Below are 13,190 nucleotides of genomic sequence, written 5' to 3'. Positions count from 1 at the left end.
ATCTTTTTTTTTTAATTATTGGGGATTTTTTCATATTCAACCTTTAAATATCTATTCAGAAGATTAAAACAATTTAAAAAGCGGTTCTGAGCTCCTAAGCTACACTATTTGATGTTCCTCCCCATTCAAAGTCGGGCAAAGAATATTATCTACTCTAGAGTACTTGAAACGCTAAATGGTACTGCTGAGGCATAATCTTGCTCCCAGCAACAGAGAATGTTTCTAAGAAATAAGGTTTGGAATAAAATGGTATGAAATAATGACTGCATTTGTTCTTACTCAATAGATCGAGGCAGGTTCTCAAGAGATCCAGTTTCCAGTATCTTGGGAGAGAAGCACCATCAAAACATAGGAAACCCAGATGTAAATGCCTTTAATGCAGAGCAAAGAGGAATGGGTACTAAAATCAACTGTTGTCTGCTGCTTAATCATCAGTCTTTTGAGTGCCACCCCCCCAGGCACTTACTGGGTCATGTCATTTATCAAGTCTATCATAATGCATGAACAGTTGGTTGAAAATCATACAGTGCACCCGGAGGCCACAGAAGTGCTGCCTCCTTGGAGGTACTGAGGCACTGAAGGGGTCATGCAAACGTTCAGACTAAAACATCATTTTGTTACATGTGGCTGAAGACAATTTATTCCAGTATTCAGGGCTGTAGCTCTGTCGTCACAGAGTTTTCAATTCCTCACCATCTGTACCTGAAGAACAATACGCTGGGCAACATTCAGCTGTGTGTGCTGGATGGGATGGAGGAGGCCGTGTTGTGGCTAGAATCCCAAAGACACAATCAGCCAGAATTCTTCCTGGAGATTCTCTGGGTTTTCATTCTGGAGAGAGTGCGCGTGCTCTAGCCCTCTTGGGAGGCTAAAACCATAGCTCCTCCAATAATTGACCCCACCAAACCCTTTTTTTTTGGGACAAAATGGAGCAAAGACCATACTCCCAATGGGATGCTGTCCAGCCCCCATGGCAGGGAATATCTTGCACCTTCCCAGCCTCCTTGCATGGTCACACAGGGTATGTCTACATGCAGGGTTGAGTAGAACTCAAGTGAGCAGACCCTGCGTTTGTTAACCTAAAGCTTGAGCATCTACACTCATTCCTAACCCCAGATTAGGATTTTTGAACCCTGGGCCACAACCTGGGGCTCCAGTGTTTACACTGCATTATGCGGGCACAAGTCCAACCACACGTATCCCAGACTACTTAGTGCCCTTCCCAAATGAGGCCACTCTAGCCTTTATTTAAGGTGCAGTGTGGAGAAACTTTCCTGTCCACCATACTTGCCTCTCCAGAGGACAAAAAATTGGCCCATAGGATTGTGGAACACTTTTGGTGGACTCCCAGAGCACGAGTCTAATGGGGCTGTGTCTATGCTGCGGAGCAATAGGGCTTGAATCCTGGATCCCAGCTTGACTCAGGCTCAGACCGTCCTCAAGATACTGGGACCATAGGTCTGAGCCCTGGGTTAGTGCAATTTGACAGAAGACAGAAAGAGGGGCTAGGCATGAGCCGGAGTTCAAACCCTGGGTTTACACTGCAGTGTAGACACATCCACAGAAACCAACCACAAGCTGACATCTTGCATTTAGGCCACTGAGTCACTCAATCTATTTCTCATGGCTCTTGTTGATTGAGTCATACGCAGAGGCACTAATTACAGAGCACCTGACCATTACAAATAGGCCAAAGCCACAGAATGTGATCTGGATGTGAACTTTCTTAAAGGTTGGTGCGTTTGGATCCCAGGATTTAGTCTGGCCCATGATACGCGTAGGGACCCGCTGCAAAGTACTGTCCTGGCTCTACACTTCTCCAGAATTTGGAAGTGTTTGAATTCAAGATTCTGGTTCGGGCCCATCTTTGCTTACAATATTCAGGCAGGTTAATAAACAACTAATCAAGCTATCCTAGAAATAAGCAATGCAAAAATTTTGAGCTGTGTTTCAAAACAGCTGAGTCGCTGCCCAGGTAACACATGGTAAAGGGGTTCGCTGAATAGGGGCTAAGTGCGTGGAGGCACAGGGTGGTATTTAGACAAACTACTTTTAAGAATTTGCTGCTGCTCTTTAGCCACAGAGTGCCAAGGAACTAAGACCCAACCTCTCGAGGCCACCGTTCTCTGGAAGTGCTTCAGTTTTGACTTTGAACAGCGTGTTTGAGCACTGTATGCATTTTACAGTTTCTTTTTGGTCACCCACAATGGCTTACTTTGATCTCCGAGCCTGTGAAGATGTTGAGTCTAATTAAGAAGTGAGGCATATGGTGGGGTAAGTTACATCCCTTCCACACACAGTCTCCTAGATCTAATGACATCTGTTCTAACCACAGCTGAGAGAGTCTGAGGCCTGGTCTACACTTGCGGGGGGGAAGGGAGATCGACCTAAGATACACAACTTCAGCTATGAGAATAGCGTAGCTGAAGTCGACGCATCTTAGGTCGACTTACCTCCCATCCTCACGGCGCAGGGTTGATTGCCGCCGTTCCCCCGTCGACTCCGCTTCTGCCTCTTGCTGTGGTGGAGTACAGGAGTCCGGCAGAGCAATCAGGGGTCGATTTATCACGTAAACTAGACACGATAAATCGATCCCCACGAGATCGATTACCCACCGATCTGGCGGGTAATGTAGCCGTACCCCCAGTGAGTCTAACTTACACACCAAGCAGCTGGAAGATAGTGCGAGAAAGCATAAGCTAAAGTACCTCCCTCCCTACTTTATATTCAAAAGATAGTGCTAATGCACACATTTATTATTTCCCTTTGCCACAAAGAAACGCCAAGTCACAATTCATATATTCTCAAAGACTAGAGTAATATTTTGATGCAGACACATTATATTGCAGATGAATTCCACCAACCAGCTTTCATTTACTTGGCTGTGCTGACCTCCAGAGTCAGGCATTCTGCATGGCACATCCTAAAGCAGAATCCATCATCTTAGTACCAAGCTTTCAACCCACCGCTGCTCATTCAAGCGAGATTTTCATTGGAGTGGTTGCTAAGGAGGTGTTGGAGTGACTGCTTTCTGACTTAGCGACATGGAGCACACATTTATCCATTGTTGACTCAGACTGCTACATACACAAGCAACTGCAGAATTAATTAGATACGAAAAAAACTACATGGGCATTACAAAGAAAAGCATGTGCGGCAACACATGGGAAATCAGATTATAAAACCTAATCATATGCCCAACGGAGAATGTCGTGTGAACTAATACACACAACAAAAGCTGCAGAGCCAAAGTTATCAGTACCCCACATGGAGATGGAACGTGTGAAAACTGCATTCCCAAGTCTAAAAGAAAAGCAGAACCATAGCTAGTCATGCGAACTGTGTTTGAGTGACAACCTTACCCACCTGTCTGTGCAGCAGGAAGGGAGTCACTACTATTGTTTTTATCTTAGATTTGCACACAAAGGGTTTTCTATTCTCATGTTTCTGGATTAAGGTGTAGTTCGGCATAATACTGAGTGCATTATAAAAGATGCACCATAAAACATACAGACGTGCAATGCTGCTAAGTTAATATTACTTTGGTGGGCAGGGTGTACACATCCACACACCCCCTTCAGTGGGGTTAGAAAATGCATAGAGCTGGACTTTGACATTAGGCACAACTATGAGCAAGGGGTGGTGTGTGGGCCTGGATTAACCCGGATGCCCTGTGCAAGGGCACATATCTCAGAGTGGCCCGGCTCACCGGCATTGCAACGGGACAAACCTGGGTGGAGCTGTGCCCCACACGTGCTAGGTTACACCACTCACTCGGCCCTCGCTATGTGAGTGCAGGGCAGGCAAAGGGAGAGAGCACAGCCATTGGGTGGCTGGCATTGGGAGGAGCCACCCAAGCCTGGGACAGGAGCAAGCGCTGACTGGGGGGGGGGGGTTGCCAGTGAGGGATGGTGAGTGAGGGAAGGGGGGTGAGTTATTGGTGGGCTCGGGGGTGAGGAGTGTTGGAGGCTGTGGGCGATGTTGGGAGTGGAGTGAGTTGTGGGGGGCTGTTGGGGGAAAGCTGGAGTCAGTGACCAACAGGGCTGCAGCATGGGGGGAGGGTGGGGGAGTGGAACAGGATGGACATCAAGGCTGCTGGGATGTGGGGAAGGCTGTCAGGATAAGTGAGGGGTGGTGGAGAGTTGTTGGGGATATATGTGGGGAGAGAAGGGCACTTGGAGGTCTGTGTGGGGTGGGAGAGCTTTGCTGAGCAGCCCCTGTTCATGTCGTGCAGGGCTGGCAGCAGCTGGGACAGAGGCAGAGCACGGGCGCAGTGCTGCTCAGGTTTGGCCTGGACACCCCTCTGTTGTGACACAGAGGGCAGCAGGACCAAATATGAGTGAAAGGGGCATGGACAATCCCCATAGTGTACCAGGCCCCCAAATTATTTAATCCGGTTGTCATGGTACATAAACGACACCAACCCAGGAAGCACCGTGGTTCAGAGACACATTCCCTTCCCTCCTTCCTCCTTAATCTGGGGATGGCGCTAAAATGCTGACCTTTATCAAAAACAAATTCCAAACAAATTGTACTGGCTGACAATTGGGGGGGGGGGGGGGAGGTGGAGCCAATTCTTTGCTCTTTCATTCTCTCTCCCATTCACTCCCTATTTGCCTGCTCCTGGGAGGGGATAGACAGACAGCCCTTTTTATTCCTACATGCTCAGTTACAAGGTCCATATGGCCTGCAGAGAGGTGTAGTGGGCAGGCGGAGAGCGATTCCCCCATCATCCCCTTGGGTTTGTCACGCCCACATGAAATGATACTAGTTCATCACTTCAGTATTGCTAATCTCTGGGGACCAAAAACCTGTGTTATTTTCTCCACAACATTCACTCTCCTTCTCAATAGTCAAAATCAAATCCGATTGCCCAGGCATCGTGTCACTTTTTAATATCATGATATTCTAGTGCATTTCAACTGTTTTCACTTTTTAATCTCTCTACACTTGGCTAAACGCAGTACAAATCAGTGGGGGCGCGTTTATTATTTACTTCCTTCCCCCTACGCCATTTTAAGCAAATTTAGGAAAAATCTAATTATGCATCTTTGTTCCAGGAGGACGATTTAAATATGGATCCCGAGCGCAACAGATCATAAAAATAGCAATATCTAGACTTTCCTACCCACACGCCCTGTAATGTTAGTTCATATTTAAGGGTTTTTACTTTTTGTAAAATTAACACAACAGCTGAAAATGCCCATTAGCGTGTGTACGCACACATGCATAGATACACTCAATAGCTCTGGGGAAACAGGATGGCACAGAGGATTGCCACTGGGATATCCACTCTTTCATATCCAGGTGCCCTGTTGGAATCCTCTCCCCTCTTTCAGGCCCTGCTTTCACACCCTGATCTCTTTCCTCCACACCTCCCTTACCTTGTGCCATGCCACTCTGCCTCTTCCCCTTGCTCTCAATTCTTCTGTGGCGTTGTCCTCTCCCCAGTCTTCTCTCTCTCTGCCACACCTCTACTCTCCTGCCAGCATCCCTTCTTCTCTTGTAGGCTCTCCCCTCTTCTCACGGAGAGCACCTTTGCCTCCCTTGATCTCTCTCTCATTCCCCCATCTCGTGTGTGCTCTGACCCCTGGGGGGCATCCCCACCTTCCACTGTTCTCTCATTCTTCCTCCATTCCATCCCCCAGAGGCTTCATAATCTGATGGGAGGATGTATGAGCTGCCATTGCCAGCTAAGGGAACACGTGCCCACACTGACCATACCCCTCCCTGCTTGGCGGCACTGTTATGGCCTAGGCCTGTGGTGTTTCTGTCCATCACCCCTGCAGCTGGCCCTGGATATTCTGACCTCTAAAAAGCATCAACCAGGAAATTCCCTAAAGATAGCTCCGATAGGATATGCATATAAGATAAGCCTCTCTCATAACAGGTGTGACTGTGGCTCATAAACCGGTGTGACACCTACTCAAGACAGGAGCAGCAGATGCCTGTTGGGTGTTCTGACACCTGCCGCTATTCATCTTATTATTGAACTCTTAGCATGACAGATGAGAACATGCTGTAGTAGCTGTGCAGCAGGTAGTGCGGTAACATGGACCATCCCCTCTTGAACACACTCCATGCTATACATAAGGTGTCACTCGTTGACCTTGGCGCACCAAGAGGTTTTCCTTCAACAGTCGGTACGATCAGAGCTAAGCACACTGGGCTACTTTCATCCCGGGTGTCAGCCCATTCTAGCATGGAGCATGTTCCCGACAGGTTTTTCACACTGCTGCATCATCCAGCGCAGAACGATTGCCAGAGTGAAGTTCTCATTTCTAAGGTCTATTTGTCATGCTAGGAATCTGATACTAATGAGATAGATGAACTCCGGTGGCAGTCACCTTCCTCAGAACACCAAGCAGGGGTCACTTCTTTTCACTTCCTTCTGGCAGCATTCATATGTGAATGGTTTATGAATCACAGCCACCACAGATGTGAAGCATTAAATAAGCTTCCTGTATTATTATTAATCATTATTATTATTCTTACAGCACCTTAATCAACTATTAGATGTGAGTTAACGAAGGGGTTCCCAGACAGCAGCAGGAGAAGAGTTATAGCCATAGAATCACACGCTCACTTGATTTAGGTAATTAGATGGTTATAGACACAAATACCCAGAGATCACAACTCAACAGTGCGCGAAAAATACATGCACAGTTGTTGCAGGTTCCAATTATGACCACAAAAGGGAAGTGCCTTCTTGAAAACTTATACCCAAAAATGTCTCTGTGCTTCCAGAATATGGATCTTTTCTGATTTTTCTTATTTTACCGCAGTTTAAACATGGCCTGTGTTAAATATATTCTTCCAAAAAGTAATTCAGAATGCATTAATGGGAGATTCCAAGATAAGTTATTAAAGCTGTGACAGACTGTGCATTTCTAGGCAATTAGAGTCTCTCCCAACAGAGGTGGCTCTAGCTTTTTTGCCACCCCAAGCACAGCAGTCAGGCAGCCTTCGGCAGCTTGCCTGCGGGAAGTCCGCTGGTCCTGTGGCTTCGGCACACCCGCCGCCGAATTGCCGCCGAATCCGCGGGACCAGCGGACCTCCCGCAGGCAAGTCACCGAAGGCTGCCTGACTGCCGCCCTCCCAGGGACCAGCGGGGCGCCCCCGCGGCTTGCCGCCCCAGGCACGTGCTTGGAGTGCTGGTGCCTGGAGCCGCCGCTGTCTCCCAAACACTTATATTGAAACGAAGAGTTGCACAATAGCCACAGACTGCATGACTGAGAACAGCCAGTGCTCCAGCACGTGAAACATTTAGGCACAGGAAAAGGCAGGTGCTCTCAAGCCCAGAACACAGAAAGGGGGGCTCCACATTCATCACTGTGAAAGGGAAGGTGCTTTATATGTTGCTTAGGGAGAAAGGGATGGAGAGGTGACAACTGGGGGCGAGGTGACAAGCAGGTTCATCTAAAATCCGTTTCCTGCTGCCAAACATTGCCCTGCATCCCTTCTAAAGCCCCTAGATACTAATCACTTCCCCTCACAGCCTCACCTCAGGACCCTCCCACACCCTCCACTTCACCCCTCAGCCTCACCTCCAGGACCCTCTGCCCCCAACCCCTCAGCCTTGCCTCCAGGACCTTCCCCACACGCTCACCTTCACCCCTCAGCCTCACCTTCGGGACCCTCCACTCCACCCCTCAGCCTCACCTTCAGGACCCTCCCACACCCTCCTCGACAAGTCCCATCTAACCTTCATGCCCTACCACAACTAAAGCCCTCCCAGCCACTTCTGTATTTCCCCTATTACACTGTTGAGAAAGGAATCCTAATTTTTCTGTCCCTACCATCAGTCTAATACCCTCTACTCCTTCAAAACACCTCTCAAAACCCACTGCTGCTGTGACGGCCCCAGATAACTAGCCATCATTTCAAGAGGTAGGCTGAGGGCAGACAGCTGAGGTACCTTATTACTTATTTACTACGGTCAGTACAAATGTTTATTTTTATATATTTTAGGGGTTATGTGTTTAGCAACATATGAATCACCACACTAGTTCAGGCTCCTGGTCCATCTAGTCCACTAGCCTGTCTCCAGCCTTGCCCAGCAAGAGGTGATTCAAACAGTGCACAAAAGCCCTCAGTGGAAACCAATGGAATAATCTTCCCTCTGGGAAGGCCTCCTCCAGACAACCATTAGTTAAACCGGGGGTGGGCAAACTACGGCTTGCGGGCTGGATCTGGCCCCTCAGGGCTTTGGATCTGGCTCACGGGATTGCCCCCTGTGGCACTGCGGGCCCCGCGCTGCTCTGCAGAAGCGGCCCTCGGGTGGGGGGGGCAGAGGGCTCTGTGCATTGCCCTTGCCTCCAGGCACTGCCCCCCGCAGCTCCCGTTGGCCGGGAACGGGGAACCACAGCCAGCGGGAGCTTCGGGGGAGGTACCTGGAGGTGCGGCAAGGGCAGAGCACATGGAGCCCTCAGCTCCCGCCCTCCCACTAGGGGCTGCAGTGCTTCCTGGAGCTGCGCGGGGCCAGGGACATGGCACGCAGGCAGCCCCCCAACTCCCTGCCAACACCTCGCACCCCTCCTACACCCCAACCCCTTGCCATGAGCCCCCTCGTACACCGCATACCCCTCCTGCACCCCAACCCCCTGCCATGAGCCCCCTCGTGCACCCTGCACTCCTCCTACACCCCAACCCCCTGCCCTGAGCTCCCTGCTGAACCCTGCACCCCTCCTGCACCCCACCCCCCTGCCCTGAGCTCCCTGCTGCACCCCAACCACCTGCACCCCAACCCCCTCCTGAACTCCACACCCCAAACCCTTCCCTCCCGCATCCCAACCCCTGCCCCGGCCCTGTAGACAATTTTCCCACCCAGATGTGGCCCTCAGCCCAAAAAGTTTGCCCACCCCTGAGTTAGAGACTGGTGTAAGCCCTGAAGCATCAAGTTTTAAAACCTTTTCAAACTTTTTTTCTGGCATTTACTGTTATAACTCTGGATAGTCTTGTTATCCATATGCATGTGCACTCTTGAATTTTGCAACGTTTTTCAACTCATCCACATCCTGTGGCAGTGAGTTCCACCGTTCAGTTATGCAGCTTCGCTATCTGTAAAAATGGGGATAATGACACTAACCTCCTCTGTAAAACGCTTGGAGATCTACAGCTAAATATGCTATGTAAGAAATAGGTATTCTTAATTTTCATAATATGGGGGGAAATCCATAATTTACTTTATGTATAAGATCATATTATATATAGCTATATAAAAAGTAGGGGAGTGGGAAACAGATTTAGATAGATAGAGAGAGAGATTGTTTCCCACTCCCCTACCTTTTATATATTGCTTGTCTTCCTATAGTGTAAGCTCGTAGGGGCAAGGACCATGTCTATCTATAGATGTGTACAGTGCCTAGCCCAATGGGGCTCTGATCCTGTAGCAATAACGAGAGTGCAGCAGGTTAATGTGGGATGCAGCTTCATAAAGGGTTTAATCAGTCCCTCTGAGATACTGTGAAATTCTGAGGTGCAAAGTTGCCACAGAAAGGTGCTGACGCGACAGGCGTAGGAGGCTGTCTCTGGCGCTGGAAACTCTTACTGTTCAGAATAAGGGAACTAATTGTAGAGGAAGGTAAAGGAACACCCATCCCTATCCACAGTGGTTTACTGGGTAATTGCAGGTCTATTAATTCTGTTTGAGTGCCCAGGGCATAATGCGTCGTACAGTTCCGTCACTGAATGCACCTGTGTTTGCACTGCCCAGCACCTGCGCTGCATGTAAAGGGACAATACATCACCTAGTTGCTACACATAGGGACAAAGCTCAAGCCCCCAGCTCAAGCAGGATTCACACTGGGAGAGGAGCAAAACACACAGCAAAGCCATAGAGGAATTTCTTCTGATCTCTGCTGAAGGACACCCTCAGAGCAGCCACTCACCTGGGAACCTGAGCATTGCCCGGCTCCCCCAGCTCTGCCTGTAAATGGCTTTCTTGTCTGGACTATTTTGCCCATTGTTTAGATGTGTGGTGGCCTCTGGTGGTGTAAGTATGAATTGAAAACCTCACACAAATCCACCCATGCTGACAATCGCCACGCAGGCTGCAGCAGTGTCTGTTTAACTACAAGGCAGCACGACATCACTCCCAGGTGCTTTACCTACGAACAATCACCTTGCTCATCTCTCAGCTGCTGTGAGAGGTTCAATTCACCCTATCGCTGGAACCTCCTATTGGGCAAGCTACAAAGTGTACTCCAATTTCAGCTGGGAATGAAATGCTCCCAGCAGGGGTATGTGCCATGGGCTGTAGCATTACTAGAGAGGACTGGGTACAGGAAACAAGCCCCAGCTGTACGCCTCATGGTTCTTCACCACCCCTTGCGTCTAAGAAGCTTCCACTTACCTTGGAACAGGGTCTCCAGAGTTAGGTGCGTCCTGAAGCCAGTGCTTAGATTCCTAGGACCCGTCCCTTGCTATTCAAAGGAAGGAAGGGGTATTAAATACATCTGCACCAGAGGAATTTGATTTAAACATGGACATGCCCTATGGATTTTGAAACTAAGTGAAAATCTGTCCTAGCTTCGTACAGCACCTAGCACAATGGGGTCCTGGGCCGTGCCTGGGGCTTCTAGGTGCTAGTGCAATAGAAATCATTCATGAGTAACTGTCTGCACTCAACTGATTGTCTAGGGTGTTTGCTCTATGCATGGGCTCTGCCTCCAGCTTTAAAATGCTCAGTGTCTTCTCTCTACTCACCCTCCCATTTCCACAGGGAAAAGGACATTTGTTCTGGCAGGAAAAGAAACAGGACCTACAACCACCTTTTTACTCCCAAGCCCTCCTGACTAGTCGCATCATATTTCAAATACTGGAGTCACCAAAGATCTGGTACCAGGGGGTCAAACCCTAATTTAAAGTCTAATTTGTCTTTTGTCAGGCAAAACTCCCAGACTTTACTGAGGGCTAGTTTGAGGAAGGAGCTCAGCATTGGGTCCTTGGTTAGGGACAAGTGACAAAACACTTTTCCTGATCACTGTAACTTTACCACATTCACAATCCCACCCGCCCCCCGCCCAAAATCCTACCTTCACTCCTATCCTCTGGCACAGAGCAATGTTGCATCGACATCCTCCCGAAAACCATTTGCAGCCTGACAGGTCTGATTCTGGACAGACTGGTACATCTGGTTAAACAGCAGTGTCCATCAATGGCTTCCAGCAAAGAATTACTCTGCCAAATCTACAGCAGACTGTAAGAGTTAATTAGAGAATGTCAATGAAGTGCCTATTTCCAGCACTGCAGCCCCACAGGGAGCATTAAGAGAACAGACAGCATATATGCGCGCATGCGGTCTATGTACCAAGGTCTCTATGGCCTACCACAGGATCCAAGGATCTGTTTCAATTATGTTGAATCACAACTCTCAGTTCCTTACCAGAAAACTATGGTGGAGTTTGGGGATGTCCTTGGGTACGCTTCTGTTCTGCATTAACATACGCATTCAATATTTACAGGTATCTTACGTCTAGCAAAGTATATCATAGAATCATAGAATCTCAGGGTAGGAAGGGACTTCAGGAGGTCATCTAGTCCAACCCCCTGCTCAAAGCAGGATCAAACCCAACTAAATCATCCCAGCCAGAGCTTTGTCAAGCCTGACCTTAAAAACCTCTAAGGAAGGAGATTCCACTACCTCCCTAGGTAACCCATTCCAGTTCTTCACCACCCTACTAGTGAAAAAGTTTTTCCTAATATCCAAAGCAGTTGCCAAGAAGAGAATGCCTAGGAACAATCCAGGAGGAATTAAAGTCGGAGCGGATTATATTAAACACAAATTCTCTCACGGAAAACGGCTATGAAGCACTAAGTGTTTTTTTGGTCTAATCCTCAGTCCAGTGTAAAAACACATCATTCAAAATAAATGAGTATGTGTTTGATTCAATCACTAGAGTTTTTGCCTGGACCTGCCCCAGGGTTGTTGATCAGCATTAGCTCCGTCTGACCCCACTTTAACAGGAGCTAGGTGGGATGTAGAGGTACAGGAACTAGAGAAAGGTAGCACACTCCATGCTGCACAAAATCCTCCAGCCAGCCTCGGTGCCCAATAATAGGTTTCAAAGGGAAATTTCAGCCATTCCTCCTCAGTGGAAAGGCCAGTCACCGTGGTTTGGGGCCCTTAAAGAGGAAAGGAAACTGGTGATGGGAAGAAGTACAGAGAGCCCATGAAAATTGCATTAAAAAAATAAACAAATTCAACACAGCCCTGCCTATGTACTTCAAAACCATGACCTAGAGAAACCAACCCCTATAGTGTTCACCGTGATCACAAGACAGGCACATGACCCAAGGGTTGTGATGCAAGTACAGTAAGAACATTTTTCTTTTATGAGGGGCAAGAGGGGACGGTAGAGGCAGGAGGGGAGGGATAGCTCAGTGGTTTGAGCATTGGCCTGCTAAACCCAGGGTTGAGAGTTCAATCCTTGAGGGGGCCACTTAGGGATCTGGGGCAAAAATTGGTCCTGCTAGTGAAGGCAGGGGGCTGGACTCAATGACCTTTCGAGGCCCCTTCCAGTTCTAGGAGATTGGTATATCTCCAATTATTACTTACTTAACTTTTGGTGCCTCTAGGATGATTCTCAAACTCTGCCTGAAAATAAGACCTGAACAGGGTGGCTAAGATTCAATCAGTGCAGTTAAGGCCAAACCCTGGCACCAGCGCACACAGCGCGAGAGGGCGACCTGTGCAATCAGGATCACTGCAGGAGCCTATGAAGGAAGGGGTCCTTTCCTCGATGCGGCTGAACCACTCCCAGCATCGCCAGCTCTCCTGAGTGGTTGTGACCTGCAGCTTTGCACATGTATCCCAAGGAGCATGTCCCTCACCCTGTTGTAAGCTGACATAATGGAGAGTCTGAGAGCAACCTCTGCTCCAACCAACTTGAGACACAGAGCCTTCAGATCTGTTGCAGTGACCACTGACAACGTGGCAATGCTGCAAGCAGCAGGTAGGTCACTCAGAACATGTTACATGTTTTCAAATTTGTCCTCAGTGGAGGATGCTTCCGCATGTACCATGTAAAACATAATAAAAAGAATGTTCGTAAAATGATTTAAAAAAAAATTCTGTGGACTGCAGAGGGAATTCTATGGGAGTCTTCGATCGATTTCCAGGATTCTTGTCAGTTGCCACAGCAATTTAGTTTATTTATATCAAACTGTGGCCCGAATCCTGTAATGGG

The 13,190-nt window shown here is 48.5% G+C and overlaps 2 long non-coding RNA genes across 2 annotated transcripts in view; one reads left to right on the top strand and one right to left on the bottom strand.

Moving 5' to 3' along the window:
- The window catches only part of LOC120370710, a 38,892-nt gene extending 38,482 nt beyond the window's left edge, over positions 1-410 (top strand). Inside the window, exon 3 of the long non-coding RNA XR_005583894.1 lies at positions 287-410. This is a non-coding gene — a long non-coding RNA (uncharacterized LOC120370710). The remainder of the gene's footprint in view (positions 1-286) is intronic.
- Positions 1-12,767, bottom strand: part of LOC120370711 — a 28,489-nt gene extending 15,722 nt beyond the window's left edge. The window contains exons 1-3 of the long non-coding RNA XR_005583895.1: positions 12,560-12,767; positions 11,037-11,200; positions 10,355-10,424 (exon numbers count right to left, since the gene is read on the bottom strand). This is a non-coding gene — a long non-coding RNA (uncharacterized LOC120370711). The remainder of the gene's footprint in view (positions 1-10,354; positions 10,425-11,036; positions 11,201-12,559) is intronic.
- Between the last annotated feature and the right edge of the window lie 423 nt (positions 12,768-13,190).

This window comes from Mauremys reevesii, linkage group 8, assembly GCF_016161935.1.
Source record: "Mauremys reevesii isolate NIE-2019 linkage group 8, ASM1616193v1, whole genome shotgun sequence".
NCBI lineage: Eukaryota > Metazoa > Chordata > Testudines > Geoemydidae > Mauremys > Mauremys reevesii.
The sequence above is the reverse complement of the archived record's forward strand: the minus strand, read 5'-3'. Positions and strand labels throughout refer to the sequence as shown.